The 15,561-nt window shown below is 45.9% G+C and overlaps 1 protein-coding gene across 2 annotated transcripts in view; it reads left to right on the plus strand.

The window, feature by feature from the left end:
* Positions 1-7,325: 7,325 nt before the first annotated feature.
* Positions 7,326-15,561, plus strand: part of RAP1B (RAP1B, member of RAS oncogene family) — a 32,083-nt gene continuing 23,847 nt past the window's right edge. The window contains exon 1 of one of the 2 annotated variants that reach the window (XM_066992827.1): positions 7,326-7,501. The gene's annotated coding sequence lies outside the window, so the exon portion shown is untranslated. The remainder of the gene's footprint in view (positions 7,502-15,561) is intronic. The other variant, XM_066992824.1, reaches the window with a different exon arrangement.

A 15,561-nucleotide genomic window follows, 5' to 3' on the forward strand; every position in this document is an offset into this window, starting at 1 on the left:
ATTGTGCATACAAACCAGCTGCAGAGCTAGCACGGTCCATGGAGTTTCGCCTTCACATATGAAACCCAGCACCAGAGCAACAGCAGCGTCACCTTCACACAAGGCAGCAGCCTCGACTCCGTCCCCATCTCCAGATGCGATTCACAGGGCTCCTCGCCACCCAGCCATCCCTGAATACTAAGACACTGTCTAGAGCTCAAATCAGAATGAATTTTATGCTGCTCGAGGTTGTAATAGAAGATTCTGTGTAGCGCAGAGGCAGTTAAAAGGCTTGGGACCTTGAAGCAATTCTGAATCTGTTAGAGAGGTTTGGAGAAGACAGCATTTACATTTCAAATGAGTATTTCTATTGATAAAAGTTGAAGGAATAAAACAAAATAGACATCTCATGGGAATGGGATATTAACAAACCGAAGTTCAACGGAACTGCATAGTATAGCAGTAGTAAAATGAAAGGACCCATAAAATAAACCTATTACACAAACTGCCTATTCAGAACCTCAGGCAGGGTAAGGAGCAAAAAGGAATTTGACCTTGTGTCCTTCTGAGCATCAGAAAGCGTCAAATAGGTTGTAGGCCTATAAGCTGATAAACCGCACTGAAAAACAGGTGGAAATGAACCAAGAAAGTGGCAAAGAGCAAGGAGAGACGGAGCAGGAGGAGACAGAGAGGGGCACCAGCATGTCCCTGAGCAGCTCCCACACGACATGAAAAAATGTCAAAACTTTTCCTGGCCAGGCTGTGAGCCATGGCCTGTGGCAAATGTAGCAACTTTTTTGGAGATGGTTTCATTTCAGGATAGGATAGGATAGGATAGGATAGGATAGGATAGGATAGGATAGGATAGGATAGGATAGGATAGGATAGGATAGGATAGGATAGGATAGGATAGGATAGGATAGGATAGTTGAGTTGGAAGGGACCACCAGAGATCATCCAGCCCAACTACCTGACCGCTTCAGGGCTAGCCATAAGTTAAGGCACGTTACCGAGGGCACTGTCCAAATGCCCCTTGAACACCGGCAGGCACGGGGCATCAACCACCTTGCTAGGAAGCCTGTTCCAGGGTTTGGCCACCCTCACAAAGAGATTTTTCCTCGTGCCCAGCCTGCAGCCCCCCGGCGCAGCTCTGGGCCGTCCCCAGGTGTCCCGGGGAGCAGAGGCCGGCACCTCCCTCCCCGCTCGCCCTCCTCGGGAAGCTGCCGAGAGCCAGGAGGTCGCCTCTCAGCCTCCTTGTCTCCAGCCCAGGCAGCCCAAGGGCCTCAGCCTGCCCTCATGGGACACGCCTGCCAGCCCTGCTACCAGCCCTGTCATCCTCATCACCTCAACACGCTTTTTGTATTGTGGAGCTCAGACAGCGCACAGCATTCAAAGTGAGGCCACACCAACACTAAACACGGCCAGAGAGTCACCTCTTCTGACCTGCTGGCTATGCTGTGTGTAACACACCCAAAATCATTCATCCATAACGCACTCGGCCAAAAACAGCAAGCTTGTCAACATTTTCTTGGTTTTCCATTGGTTATTTGGGGCATATTGGCTCACTACAATTTACCTTCCAACCAAAATAAGCACCAGGATTACTGGCAAACACATTAATGAAACAGCTGCTTGAGGGATTAGCCACTTACGGACTTGCTAAGAAAGAGGTTAAAAAAAATGAAATTTTTATCAGCTAAAGAAACAATAATGCATTCTTTCTGCAAAAAGATTCATAAAAAAAAAAAAATGAAATTACCCTGCTTTTTGGCTAGTGCTAAAACATAAGGAATATGTGTATTCCTTGGTGCCAGCTCTAACAATCCTTATTCAGTCGTCCCTCCTGGTTTGTAGTTTCAGCAACAGCTTCCATGGCCAGAGGAAAGATATGGCAGAACGAGGCCGCATCTACAGAGCAAGCTGAGGAGAAAATGATGTAATGGAGTTATGAAATACATTCTGCTTTCTGCGCCGTACATTTTGTTCTTCTAACCAACCTGAGTACCAAAACTAATGAATTGCTAACGTAACTAATGATCGCAAGAGATTCCTGTGAATGCTTCTGGCCCACTGTGTTAATTAAGGCTTGATTCTGAAGTGGACAGAAAGGAAAGGAAGCAAAGAAAAATCCTATCTATATTTCAGTGTAAATTGTCGTGTTAATTGGGACATAATTCTGCTGCTGGGGGAAGCAGGACAAAAAATACTGAGTATTTTTAGACCTGTCATCATTAAATATACTTGCTCCTGTCTTGATATTGAGGTAAACCAGAAGTGATTATGTTTTAAATGCAAGTATTGCTAAATGTTGCACATCCCTCAAGGGCTGAATTTGAGTCCTGGTATAAAGCTCGTTAAAATCAACAGTAACTTTTCCCCTGTTTTCAGTAGAATCTGAATCTGGACATAAAGGAGTATTCTGGGAAAAAAAAAAAAAAAAAAAAGAGTAATGGTGAGAAAGAAAATTCAAAGAAAGGTAACTATAGTTAAAATGTTGGTACTGACATTCCTTTACACTTATAAACACTGCTTTCTGAAGTTAAAATTCTGTACTTTAATTTTCTGGTAAAACAGGATCAAAAGGGCCCACTTCCCATATATCTGACTGGGACTACCACTATGGTCCCAGTGCTTTTCTTGCTCAGACTATTCAGAATTTCTGCTCGGTGCATTATTTAAAAAACTCTGGTAACAGGGTGAAGAAGGTCATTCTCAGCAAGAATGCAGACTTATAAATGGAGGAAACTAAGCGTGAGCTCAGAACTTCATGCTGCCATGTTATCTAAGGTGTGATTCAATCAGTCATCATCAGATAATTGTCGTTGCACCCAGGCCTTTTATGGAAGACTTTGAAGAACTCTCCTGGTATCACAGGAGGTGGTGATTCAGAAGGCGGTAACCTTCTGTCTGCATCATGTGCTGCTCAAAGTATCCTCTCGGAAAAGAAGGGAAGTAAGGCATCTGAAGCTTTGAAATTGTTAAAATACGTGTAACTTTTTTTTTTTTTTTTTTTTAAGGGAAGTGCTAATCCATACCCTGGACACTTTCTGCTCCGGGTAATTACATTCCCGCTCTATTTCCACGTTATTCTTCATTTCCTCTTTTAAAACACTTCTGTTGCTGTGACAGTCTTGTTCCCCATCCAATCAGCTGGTTGTGCGATGCAGTTTGAAAGATCTTTTCAACACAGGATAAAACAAAGTAGGCTTTTCCTTTTACCAAATTAATCCTTACTTTTAAGAGTTTAAATTCCAGAGCTCAGGGCATTTTCTACAATCTCCCTGCAATTCAGAGTACTGTGCTTTCACAACAGCCATGTTGTGAAACAGCTATTCCATGCTTTATCTGAAGTAACTACAGTGATATAAAAAGTGGTCTTACAAAGGCAGGAGAAAACAGATTTTAAAAAATGACACCCCAGTAAGCAAATGTTGACACTTACAATTTAGATTGCAGTAGTGTCCATTGCTTTAGATTGCAGTAGTGTCTGTAGCTTAGAAAAACAAAGGCAGTTTGGCCCTCAAAAGAGTTATCACAAGGGAAAAAAAAAAAAAAAAAAGGACAAAGATAAAGGGAGGGCTACATTTTATAAACAAATAGAAGGAACGGAAGGACTTGGGCCAACAGCATGGAAGAGAGTCAGACGAGTAAGAGATACTGGCAGACAAATGTGAAGAGAGTCAAACATCCCTACAAGATAGGAAACATCCATTCAACACCAGTTGGAGGAAGAAGAGGTTTAGAGTGATTTAGAGTTTTCTTCAACAATGAAGAAAATGTGGAAAGTGAAAATGACTCAGGAATAAAAAACTGGAGTTAAGTTTCAGTCAAGTTTGTGATGAAGCCCTAATTTAAACAACTTTGATTAATAATTGGCAATACATCAAGAAGATGCAACTGAGAGAGGTTTGGATGGAAAGCTGCATAAATGGAAGCTATGTCAGAAGTTAAGATGATGAACTGGTAGAAATGATAATCATCAGTGTAAAATTCTCAGTCTGAGTTGTCTGAACAGATGAGAAGACACAGAGAAATTGCTCAGAGTTTACAGGGGAAGACATGTCTCTGAAATGTCTGGAGGAGCTATTCAGGCAGGCAGGGATTCCCCACGTACGTTACTACATCTTCTGAGTGTGGAGAAACACTAAACGAAAATCATGTCGAAGGATAAAGAATGATAAAGATATCTCACACAGCTATGTCTCAAAGATAACAGACAGTTTTCTTTGGTGTAGGAAATGTCTCCTTATTACTCTCGCAATCCAAAGTGCATTCTGACCTGTTAAACACCCTCTTGCTGGAACAACACAGCCTTCGAGCTAAGAATCAAGCCCTTTTGGTCCATTCACCACAAAAGACAAGAACTTTGCTTCCCCTCAGAAAGCAAAGCATCCTCCTTGATTAACCAGATGACATTTCTGTCCCTCTAGGACAAATTTCTAGAAAAGTTCACGACTAATTGGCACAGGGCCCGGATAACATTCTCTGGCACCGCGTGCCCATTAAACTCCAGAGTTTGCTGGCAGCGCACGCTCTGCGTTCTGTCCCAGGGATGGCTGCATTTCAGCTGTAATGAAACTGCAGCGCACACAACGCCACATTCCTCCCTCCAACACCCAGGCAGCCCCAGTGAAAACAATGCAGGCAAAGTTAGAAAAACGACGTGCAAGTGACCAAAGGCCATCCTGTCAAACTTGGATTAAAGCATCATTTTTATAAGTCCTTCGTTTTTCCCAAATAATCTATCAACTGTCCCCCGTCCGTCTGTCCATCCCCCAGTAATTCCTCAGCGTTTCTAACAAGATCTGTCAATATTTTCATCCTCTTCTTCCAGAAGAAAGGATCTTCTGTGTTCTCTTTTAGCTGTTCCTCCCAACAGCCACATATTACCAGGCAGTTCGCTGTGTTAGTGATGAGCAGGCTGAACGTCCCATGAGCTTCAGCTACGTGCAGGTCATGGACACAAGAGGTTTTTGAAGTACAGGCGGGCATCTGGAGAATCAGGGAACATAAGTTAGAGCGCTGAGAAGGAAAGCCAATGTGGCTGTGCTGTCGCTATTCAATACAACAGCACTTTAGCACCATCTCCCTCATTTCTTCTACGTTTCTGGCTCTTTGGGGAGTTGCTACGCCATGCAGGCACCTCCGCACTGGCACAGCTGCTGGAGTAACCAGCAGTGAGCAGCTCAGGCACATCTTAGGCACACAACGAGCTGAGCAGAACGAGCCGTGCAGAGTACCAGCCTGTTAAGTGTACCCAATTTCCACTCACCAGTCACACTGATATGAGTAAAGCTGGTTTAAGAATTGTGCTGAGGATTAACCAAATGATTCATAGGCAAATCCAAACTTAGGGGCCCGATTTGCATTCAAAATATGTAGTCCAGAGAGTTGGGAAAAGGGAATGTTCAGTCTCTTGCTCAGAATGGATCCTAATCGCCTATTTCTCCTAGTTATTGTGATCGATTTTCAAGCCTGTCTATATTAAGTAAACCATATGTGTATATATGTGTGTGTACACTTCTTTTAAAATATCGGGTTTCAGATTCCCCCGTGTGAAACTCAAACACCAAGATCTGCTCGCCAGAGACTCGTTCAAACTCCCAAAGGCCCCTTCCTGTTTTCTTGTTGTGTAGCAAAGAGCAACACTTGCCCCACCGTCTACAAAACACAGGGTAATTAAAGGCACACTGTAAAACATTATTATGGCAACGACACACATCTGTTCTCTGAACGCTGCTTGTTATTTGGGTTTAATCTAGGTCATCGTTGAAAGTTGTGATGGCAGAGGATGCATCTTTCTGTTTGTTCTTTTAATCTGTATAATGATTGTCTCTGGGAGCTGATAATAATATCTACTTACCAAAAAAAAGTCTAAATAAACCTTTTTTTCTGTTTGGTGAGTAAATATACTATTAAGCTAATTGTTGCAAGAGATGCTCTTATGCTTTTTACTCCGGAGACGCTATCGGTTTTGACATCTGATTTATGACTTCTGCCCCACATAGGATGCCCCAATGAGAAAGGACTGGTTTCTGTGTACTCAGTTTCTCACCGCCCGAGCTCTCCGGCATTATCCGTCATTTACAGGGATTCATTATCGAAGTACTACACGAGGGTTTAAGCTGTAAAACACCGAGAGATTTGCCTGGACTTTGGAGATTTTATGACGTCTGGGATTTGGAAGCAACACTCAAAAATGTTTTCTAAATGTGTCACTTTCTCGATGCCGTGAGCCTCGATGAAGCTCCTCCAACCAAGGGCAGATAATTCACCGGTCGCTCTTTGACCACGTTTGCTCTGACCTCCAGCATCTCCCACGCACCCACTCCAAGCTGTACAGCCCCCAAACATTCATAGCGAGGAGCTCTCTCCATCGTGCAACGGGGAGAAACTTAATCTTTTTTTTTTTTTCCTTTTTCTATCTCTGTGCTACAAACAGAGAGCCTGCGCTTCCTCCACACCCACTCTCCTTGCCAGAAGCCTCCTTGCAACTTCCTGTCAGTTTCACACACCATGCCGTGGACTTCCTCTGAGCAAAAGTTTTATCTCAGCACACCATGTTAACTATTTGCTTGCTTTTTTTTTTTTTTTTTTTCCTCCCAGAAACATAAATGATTATTTTTAACGTTTATCAGCGGAACTATTTCTAACTGGAAAATATTAGTGATGGGTGGGGGTTGGGGGGGAGGGGATGTAATGATGCTAATGTGGAAATGAGAGAGAAGCGTGGGGGGGGAAGGCAACGATGTTTAATGGGGAAATGAGAGAGAAGTGCTGAGGAATTTATTTGCAGGTCATGGGCATCCTGCTTTGTATCGCAGGGCTAACGGCAGCCAGTTCGCATCCAGAGGCGTAGCGAGCTGTGTACACGTAGTGGCACGTCATGGTTTTGATACACTCTTCATCCATGGATCCCCAAAAGCCTTTCGGAGGTGGAAGAGCCGCATCCCTGCCATTTCTCCTCAGAACTGACCCAGGGCGACCATTACATGCCCAGCGCAGCGCTCGGCCCCACGTTTGGGCCGCCCCTAACCCACAGCTCTGTCACACCGGGGGGTGCGGGGACCCTGGGGGCCGCCCGGAGAGCTGGGGGCGAGCCCACGACCCCCTGCAGCCGGGACAAACCCCGGGGGGACAACCCCGGGGGGCTGCGTTCCCTCAGGGGGGGCAGTGCTGAGTGGAAGGGGGCGAAGGGAAGGGGGCCGGGGGGCGAAGGGAAGGGGGCCGGGCGCCTGCGCGGTGGCAGCGCGGCGGCGGGGTCAGCCCTTCCCCTCCCTCCTTCCCCTCCCTCCCTCCTTCCCTTCCCGTCCCTTCCCTTCCCTTCCCGTCCCCGCCCCGCCGCCAGAGCGAGGCTGGCCGTGCGGCGTCACGGCGACGGCCCCAAGCCGCGCCCCGGCACAGGCAGCCAGAGGCGGCGGGCGGAGCGGAGCGGAGCGCAGCGCAGGGCAGCGCAGCGCGGCGCGGCGCAGGGCAGCGGGCTCGGCCGGCGGGCGGGGAGCGGAGGCGCTGTCCGGTAAGGGTAAGGTGGCGGCTGGGAGGGGAGAAGGGGCAGCAGGCTGAACATGGCGGAGCCGCCGCCGCCTCGAGGCGCTGGGGGCCGCCCGGGAGCGGGGCGCTGAGGGACGGGGTGTGTGTGTTGGGGGGGGGTGATCGGGGGAGGCTGGAGGCGCCGTGCCCGGCCCTCGCCCCGCCGCCGGTGCCCGCGGCCGAAGTTGGAGCGGGGGCGGAAAGTTGCGGCCCCGGCGGCGGGGCGAGGGGAGGCGCCCGGGGAGGGCCGGGCCCCGGCCCCAGCCCCAGCCCCGGTGGTGGCGGCGGTGCCGGCAGCGGGAAGTCCGAGCCGGGCCCCACCTCGTCCGGCCGCACGCCGCCGCTTCCGCCCGCCCGGGGCTCCGGGGGAGGGGGGGGGGGAGGAGGGGACCGGGGCCGGGCCCCGCTGCTCAGCCCCCGGGGGTGGCGGCGAGGACGAGGCCGGAAGGGACGCGGCCCGGCCCGGCTGCGCTGTGGCAGCAAATGGAAGAGCTGGTCCTGCGCCCTGCCGCCGCAACCCCTTCGTTTCTCCCCCCCCCCCCTCCCCGAATAAACCCCCCAAAACCCGCACAATGCCGGCCCCTCCCGTCTGGGCGCGGAGGGGGAAGGCAGAGCGAAGTTTGCGAAGGGGCAGAGCGAAACGCGAGCCTTTGGGCTGGCCTCGGATGACAAAAAGAGGATGGTGGGGCGCCAGGGCTCCGGCCCGAGGCTCCCCGCCTCGAGGGGGGGCAGGAAAAGTCCTCCCCGTGCCGTGGGCACGGCCCCGAGGGGGTAAAGGGCCGATAAAGGGGATGTTTCAGAGGTGCCCCGCTTGAAAATCGCGTGGTTTGTGTGTGTCTTCCTGCGTTTAGGTGTTCTGAGTAGTATAACTTGCTACTTCCACCATCTAACAGCTGTGTTGTATCCCAAATTGGAGTACGTAGACAGTGAATGACAAAGACTTTTTTTAGGTACTCTTTCATGGTAAACTGCGTTGAAATCACCGTTACGAGAAAAAAGAAGCCAGAAAACAATCTTCTTTTTCCCACAGATTATAATTAAGAGATAAAGAAGCAATCACGTTGTCTTGTATAGTAACCACTCAAAAATAAACGCATTTCCCTTTGGAAGGAGGTTCTTTTCTCCCCCACAGAAAACTTGAAAAATGAACCCAACGATCTGCTTTTAGATGACTTACATCAATGCTAAAATCTCAAGCTTTGGGAAAACAAAACTTAATTTCTAGTACAAACAAGCGTTTTCACTTTCTTTATCCATTCCTTTTTTTTTAAAACTCTTGTTCCAAGTCTATCCTGTAGACTTCATTCTAGCTAAAAATGAGCTGAGGGAATAGCGAAGGTTGCCTTGGTCGTTTGCACCAAAGGCTTTGCAGATAAACTTCCTAAATAACGATGTGCGGTGTTCCGATCCTTGGTGCCTGCGTGTTTTCAGGCTCGTGTCATGCACTCGTATGAACTTCTTCAAGTTTAGCTTGCAACTGGAGGGTAAGGCTTTATGGCCTTTACTGCAGGGTAAGGCTTTATGTAGCTAAATAGCTGAGGTTTGAGTTGCTCCATATGCTATAAATGTCATGCATCCTTTTATTTTTTTAATTTTTTTTAGCAAAGCTGATCATACGTGGCACCTGTCTGCCTGGGGGTGAATTAAAGTGCAAAACAGAGCTGAGAGACTATAAGCATTATAACAGAAGTCATATGAAAAAAAGACAAATAGTCTTTTGTACTCTTTGTAACTGGAGGTCCTGCTTCGATTGCTGTGTGCATGCACCAGATAAGTTTTCTGAGTGCAATTAAAATTTTGCTATGCTGTTCTCGACCTCTGCTGCAGGACGGGTCATCAAAAATAAATCTGAAGTGAGCCATGACAGTTTTCTTTGTGCTGTGCCAGTTTTACAGAGTGAAGCTGACTGTCTTTAATTTGAGAGCCTTTCTGGAGCAGAAGCAAACAGATGGGAATCTAGGTGAGAGCCTACAAAGGCAGAAAGAAATTACTTGTATGGCTGAGAAAGGAAGCGTGCTGAAGATGACTTAGCTTGTGATCTAGCACTTAGTAAGCACGGGAACTGAAATAAATAGGTGTCCACCTATCGTCTGGAATATGAGAAGTGCAGGAGTCACAGAAGTACTTGAGTACTCGGTGTGCGCGCTGCTGTAGTGCCAGTCCTGGCATCCATAGCGCTCTGCTGCCTGCTCCGAGCTAGAGAGGTGCTCCGAAGGGCAGGGATAGCGTACGGATTAAAAACAGGCGCGTGGTTATCCTTGGGTGGATGGTGAGACAATAGCTGGGTCCTTGGCCGGTAATGCTGCGATGACTTTCAGATACCTAACTGACTTCTGAGAGTGCCCTGTAATTCTCCAGGGCATGCTCTGCAATTTCTCTCAAGCTATTGTGAGTTTTAATCAGAATTACTCTTAGTAAATAGATGGCTAAGTATATGCTGTGCAACAGAAGCTTGTATTTAGCTTGTGGTTGCAAGCAGTGCCACTCTTCTGTCTCAGAACAAATACAGGAGCAGGCTGAAGTACTCTGTGTAATGTCAGCGTATTGAGTCCCCGCTGAGCTGGGGCAGGCTTCTGCTGAGTTCTGTCGCATCTAGGTCAGGTAGAGGGATATTTTAGACAGCCTCCTTCTTTGGAGAGATGGAGGGAGTGACTGCAGCAGCTACACCTTCCTATCTGAAGGCAGACTTTGTTTTCCTGCTCACAGATGGTTGAGATAGTCTGATTGTATTCTTCTCGGATAAAGCAGGGAAGAGGAAGGTGCTTTTTTGTTATCTGAAGGCATTTAATAGGGGACCTGCTTATTACTTGACACTTCTCAAAGTTGTTCTGCAGTCGACTGCAGGAGAGTCTGAGCATCTCACTCGGAGCATCTCATGTGTCGCTTCCTTCCCGGGGCCTGTCAAACACGAGAAAACTGAGTGGGACAGGCAGAGTAAAAGTGAGTTTCTTACGAGGCTGTGACACTGCTTGTAGTAGGCAAGCGGTGTTTGGAGACAGTCGGAGACCTCGTCTGGTGGTACAGATTGTTTCTTGATAGCACAACTGAGCGAGGCTACCTTCGGAAGTGGCGGTGAGTTCTGGCTTGCAGCCTTTGTCTCCCATGCTTTAGGATGCCTAAAGAAACACTGGACAACTAAAAAGGCCTCCTTTTTTCCTCTTTTTTTTTTTTTTTTAACTGTCTGCACATCTCTGCTGTGAACTCCCACCAATCTCCATGGTCTTTTAGCGACAAGGAAAGGGAGGAAGGCTGTACGCACCGTGTTGGCAATCTGCCTCTTGAGCGACTTTCGAAATACACAATGAGTTGTGGGCCCTCCAGCTCTTCAGGATGCTCTCTGCTCAAAGGCAGGGTTTTTCCCAGCACCGTCCATCAGTGGAGCAGTGGGGTGAAGGCTCTGTACGACCCCGCAGGGAAGCAAAGCTGCTCAGAGCTGAAGCAGGCAGGAGAGGAGGCGTTTGGCAGCGTCGAGCGCATTGTCCCACTCAGCTTTCTAGTTATTAATCTAAGGAGCTGATGTTGTTTGAAGTAAATCCCTGCTCTGCGACTCTGAAAAGAGACTGCCAATTACAGTAAACGTGGTTAGCTCAGCCTCGGCCAAGGGAGGAAGGCCAGACCAGAGTGCAGAAGTGGGAGAGCCTGCCTGGCCCTTCTCATGGACGAATGCTTGCGTCCTGCGGCACAGAAACAGCATCTCGTGTTTCCCTCCAGCCTGAGATCCTCTTCAGGGAACCCCTGGCTGCTCAGATCAACCTATCGTTCCTGCAGCTGTTACAACACAGGAAGGTGTTCGAAATCCTAATCATTTGACCAGTCCTTCTGCAGAAAGGATACCGGGTGGCGGTGTTCCTAATTCATGAAATAATTTTCAATGTAACCCTAATCTTAGGGCCATGAGAAATTTTGTATCATTAAATTTCTGGACAGTGTTGAAGAACTGGAACAGGAGAACAGTTTATTTTTGTTAACTGAAGACAAACCTTAAAGCAAGCATCTGCAACTAATTCCTGGCTTTCCTCATAGAAACTCTGAAGAAAATGTGCTCTTTGCATCAAAATGTATTGATGTTGATGCGGATGTTAACTGTTAACCTTACTTGCTTTAACTATAAAGTTTTATTAATCTTGGTTTTGTTAAGTAAAAGGAAAAGATGCAATTCTGCAAGGTTATTTTGTTTAGCATGGCCTACTTCAGAACTTCATGAAATGAGTTGGTCAAAGCTGAAATGAATTTGCTATCTGTTGCCCAAATCATGCATGTTGGCCAGCCTCCTCTTCAGTTAATCTAAAATAACTCCCAAATACAAATAGTCCCTGCTAGTGTTCCTTTTTGTTGCTCTGAATTAATTATCTTAGCTTTTGGAGTCTTCTCTTTTTTTTTTTTTTTTCCCCACACAGTCTGCTTCTGCAACCTAGTCAGTTGTGTCTTGATTTTTTTTTTTCATGCCTTCAGTGAAGGGAAACTCTTTAAGGTATTCTTCATGTATCGAGAAGAAGCAAAAAGGGAACCACCACGTGTCTTAAAGATGAGCTGCAGACACCTGTGAGTTACCTGTGTGGAGCTTGAGAGGGGAGGAAGAGGAGGCAGGAGGAGGACCTGAATGATGCTAGGTGTGGGACTTCATTCAGCATTACTGAAATCAAAGTGTGTTCAAGAGAGGTAGGGCCAGAGCAGCTACTTCCTTTTTAAAGGCTTAGCTTCAAATGCAGTCAAATTTTTATTTAAGATGAAGTTAATAAGCTGAAAACCATTTGGACTGCCCCAGAGCCTGGACAAAACTGATAGCCAAGTTGCACAATTCTTGTTTGCAGTTAAACTTCTGTAACACCTGGTCTGATACTTCCCCAAAAGTGATTCACTGGGAGAGGAGTGGAAAGCTGAAGCACATCTTGTTTTTTTTCTAAATGTGGAGGAGAGCAAACTGGACTGTCGTATAGAGGTAATCTGTTAAATGGAAGTTATTTAAGAACCCTTCTCCACGACATAGTATTTAGGACTGGATTTATTTGTTTATAAGGTGATATTTACACTTGAGACTGAGCTGTGTGCTTGTGTGTCCAGCTTGTGTGGTCAAGTGCAAGGGCAGTCCAGGGGCATACTGGGCAGGAACCTCTTGCTTATTAATCTTGCAAGCCTTAAGTAGGTAAGGTGAATTGTTAAGACATTGTAAGACGCAGTCGGTAACCCTCCTCTCATCTTTCATTATGAAACTGCTTACAAGATAATGTTCCAAAAGCTTGATGTCCTTAAAAAAGATGACCCATAAAGCATACCCTGCCTAGTTTCTCGTTGGTTATTGCAGACAACATTGTTAAAGGATTTTCTCAGGGTTGGAAAAGTATGTAAATTAATACAGCAAAATCTCGATTCTTGTGCTCCTGCAGTTATATAGTTAGTGTGTATGTATAAGGGTATATCAGACTGGCTTTCTGTCACCCTTGTGACTTGTTTTAAATGGAGAATTGATGGTGAACATGGTGTTCTTAACCACGTTGTGCTGTTATTTATGCATATTGTTAAGTTGTGCAAGTATATGGGAAGTGATGTGTGTTTTCATGGATTCCACCATGAGCAGCGTCAGAAACGTGAGTTCTTTGTGAGTACGAATTCACCCTCAGAGTTCTTGCCCGTGTTATTACCAGTCCACAGACGAATTTCTGAAGTCATTTAACATCATCAGTACTCACTGAATAGAAGCACCCAAGTCGAGTTGCCTTGGACTTGTGTTCTTAACATGCTGTGAAATGCTTTGCTGCAAACCCAACTTCTTGCTGACACTAGTTATTTGAAAATATGCCGTGCTTCTAGAAATTGGTGCCAAATTGTCATCTTAGCACTTGGTGGAACATAAGAGACTGTGTAGTAGTCCTGTGGCATCGAGCAGGAACACTGGAAGAGGCAAAAATAGCTGACTGTCATGCTAGAGAATCGCTCTTCCGTCTTTCTCATAAATCTCATCTGATTTATGCAGCAGATTAGGAGATATCTCGCCGAAGAGGCGAGAGGCATCCTGTTACTTGATTATACATCATTCTGGGCTTTGAATAAGTTTGGAGACCAGCAGGGGGAAGCTTGTGATCCCACAATAAATCCAGGCACTCGTAACTTTCGTTCTGACTAGATGCTTGATTTTCACATGCTCTTACTTTTGGTGCAGAATTTTCTGCTTGCTTTTTATACTGGAGAGAAACAAGCATTTCTGAATCACTCATTTGTTCATTGCATGCTCTTTCAGTTTGTTACCTTTTCACCTTGCTTTATGTTTGAGAATGCCCATGCTTTCTTTTTTTTTTTCTTTTATGATGCTCTTTCCTTTTCTGATCTCCCTAAACCTTTTATTTCAGGAAACGCCCTGAGCTATATTGAGATTCAGCCAGAGATCTTGCATAGAAAACCAAAGTGTGGTGGCTGAAGTTCTGCAAAAACGGAGTAGCTGAAAGCGCAGTTCTACAATAAAGTGCTTTAGGCCGCTGTATGTGCGAGTGTTTGGCATCTTTTTGATCTGTGTTGCTTTTCATCAAATTCCTGAAAGAATCTCAGAAGAGAAATGCTGTGTCTATGTGAGCAGGAATTAGAGTGAGGAAATGGAGTACTACGTGTGAAGCCATCAATGAAAAGAGCGAGTAGGTTGTACAGTCTGTTTCTTGACAAACAAAGGTACAAGAAGTCCTGAAGCTGCCTTTTCCTTTTCTGCTAGGAATCTGGGTCCTGCCTAGCCAGCATGTTGATGAAGAAGCAACATTACATGCACGTTAGTTTGGACTTACTTAACTACAGCAGCCAATAAGTATAGCCTTGCTCACTGGAAGTACATCCTGCTCCTAACTAGAGGCAAGATCTTAAGATGCAGTTTGCAAATATGTATTTTTTTTCAGATTTCTCGAGTTGAAAATATTTGTAGTCTCAAATCATATAATTCTTCCTTAGTTAACTGCATGCAGAGTGCTTTTTAGAAATGAAATTCTGTGCTGTACGTTTCATAAAGGAAAGCCAAAACCTCTTTTGGAAGTTGAATGCTGAATGTGCTGTGACAGTAGACGTGAAGGTAAGGAACCATTCGCAGCCTTATCTACAGAAGGCTGACGCCACATGTCGAAAACCCAAAAAGAGGATGCACTGGCTGTACTGGGAACTCCCTGAGCGATGTGGAAATACAAGAGTGGTTTTGTGAAGGATAAACTTGCTTCACTGGAACACGGGGTGGACTGAAAAGTTGTTCTTCCACTCAGGCTTTGCCCAAAATACAGATTGTTTGGAGATGCATATATTTGATTTCCTGGAGGTAAAACTTGTTCAGGAAAACGTTTAGGGTACGGTGGTAATACCTGCTCAAATAGTGTGGTGATTGTCATAGTCTGAATAATAGATGACTCTTAGATGACCCGGCATGCTGCTCTGTATATAGGAAGGTCTTCCTGCCCAAACCGCTGGAGCTGACTTTAAATTTCGGTATGCTTTGGACATCATCTGCTGCCCTGTGAAAGTATGCGTTTGATTTAACTTAACAGCAAAGCAAATCTTAAGGAAGTACAGGTTTCTCCAGTAAATGACAAGCTTTGAAGATGTAGAGGAACCAAAAACTGTGGTCTGAACAAGAACTAGGCTGATCTTAAGAAGATTGAAATAGACTCTTGTGGAGACTTGTTTAATCAAGTTTAACCCATACTAATTTGGTAACTCACTAAAGATCTAGTCCATGTAATAGCGGTGTGGGGCTGAGTGTGATTCAAATTCATTTGGTTAAAATTCTTTAGCTTTGTGTGTAGGTGTCATTGTGTGTGTGAGCTTAGGCTTACAAACGTGAATTGCTTCTCTTTGGGCTCCTGCTCGTAGCTGTCAGATTTTTCCTTCTCGGAAATTTCTGACCCATTTAATAAGATTTTTTGGGGGGCTGTCTGAAATGCATCAGCTGCTCACAAAGCAGAGGCAGAATTACTGCAGATCACAGCTTGGCATGTGAAGGTAAGCTGGCATTTATTTTAGTGTTTTTTAAACACTAGTATGAAGCTGCAGCAACTTCAGTTGCCTCAACAACAAACAAGTTGTCTGCGG

Source organism: Anser cygnoides, chromosome 1 (genome assembly GCF_040182565.1).
Source record: "Anser cygnoides isolate HZ-2024a breed goose chromosome 1, Taihu_goose_T2T_genome, whole genome shotgun sequence".
NCBI classification, from domain to species: domain Eukaryota; kingdom Metazoa; phylum Chordata; class Aves; order Anseriformes; family Anatidae; genus Anser; species Anser cygnoides.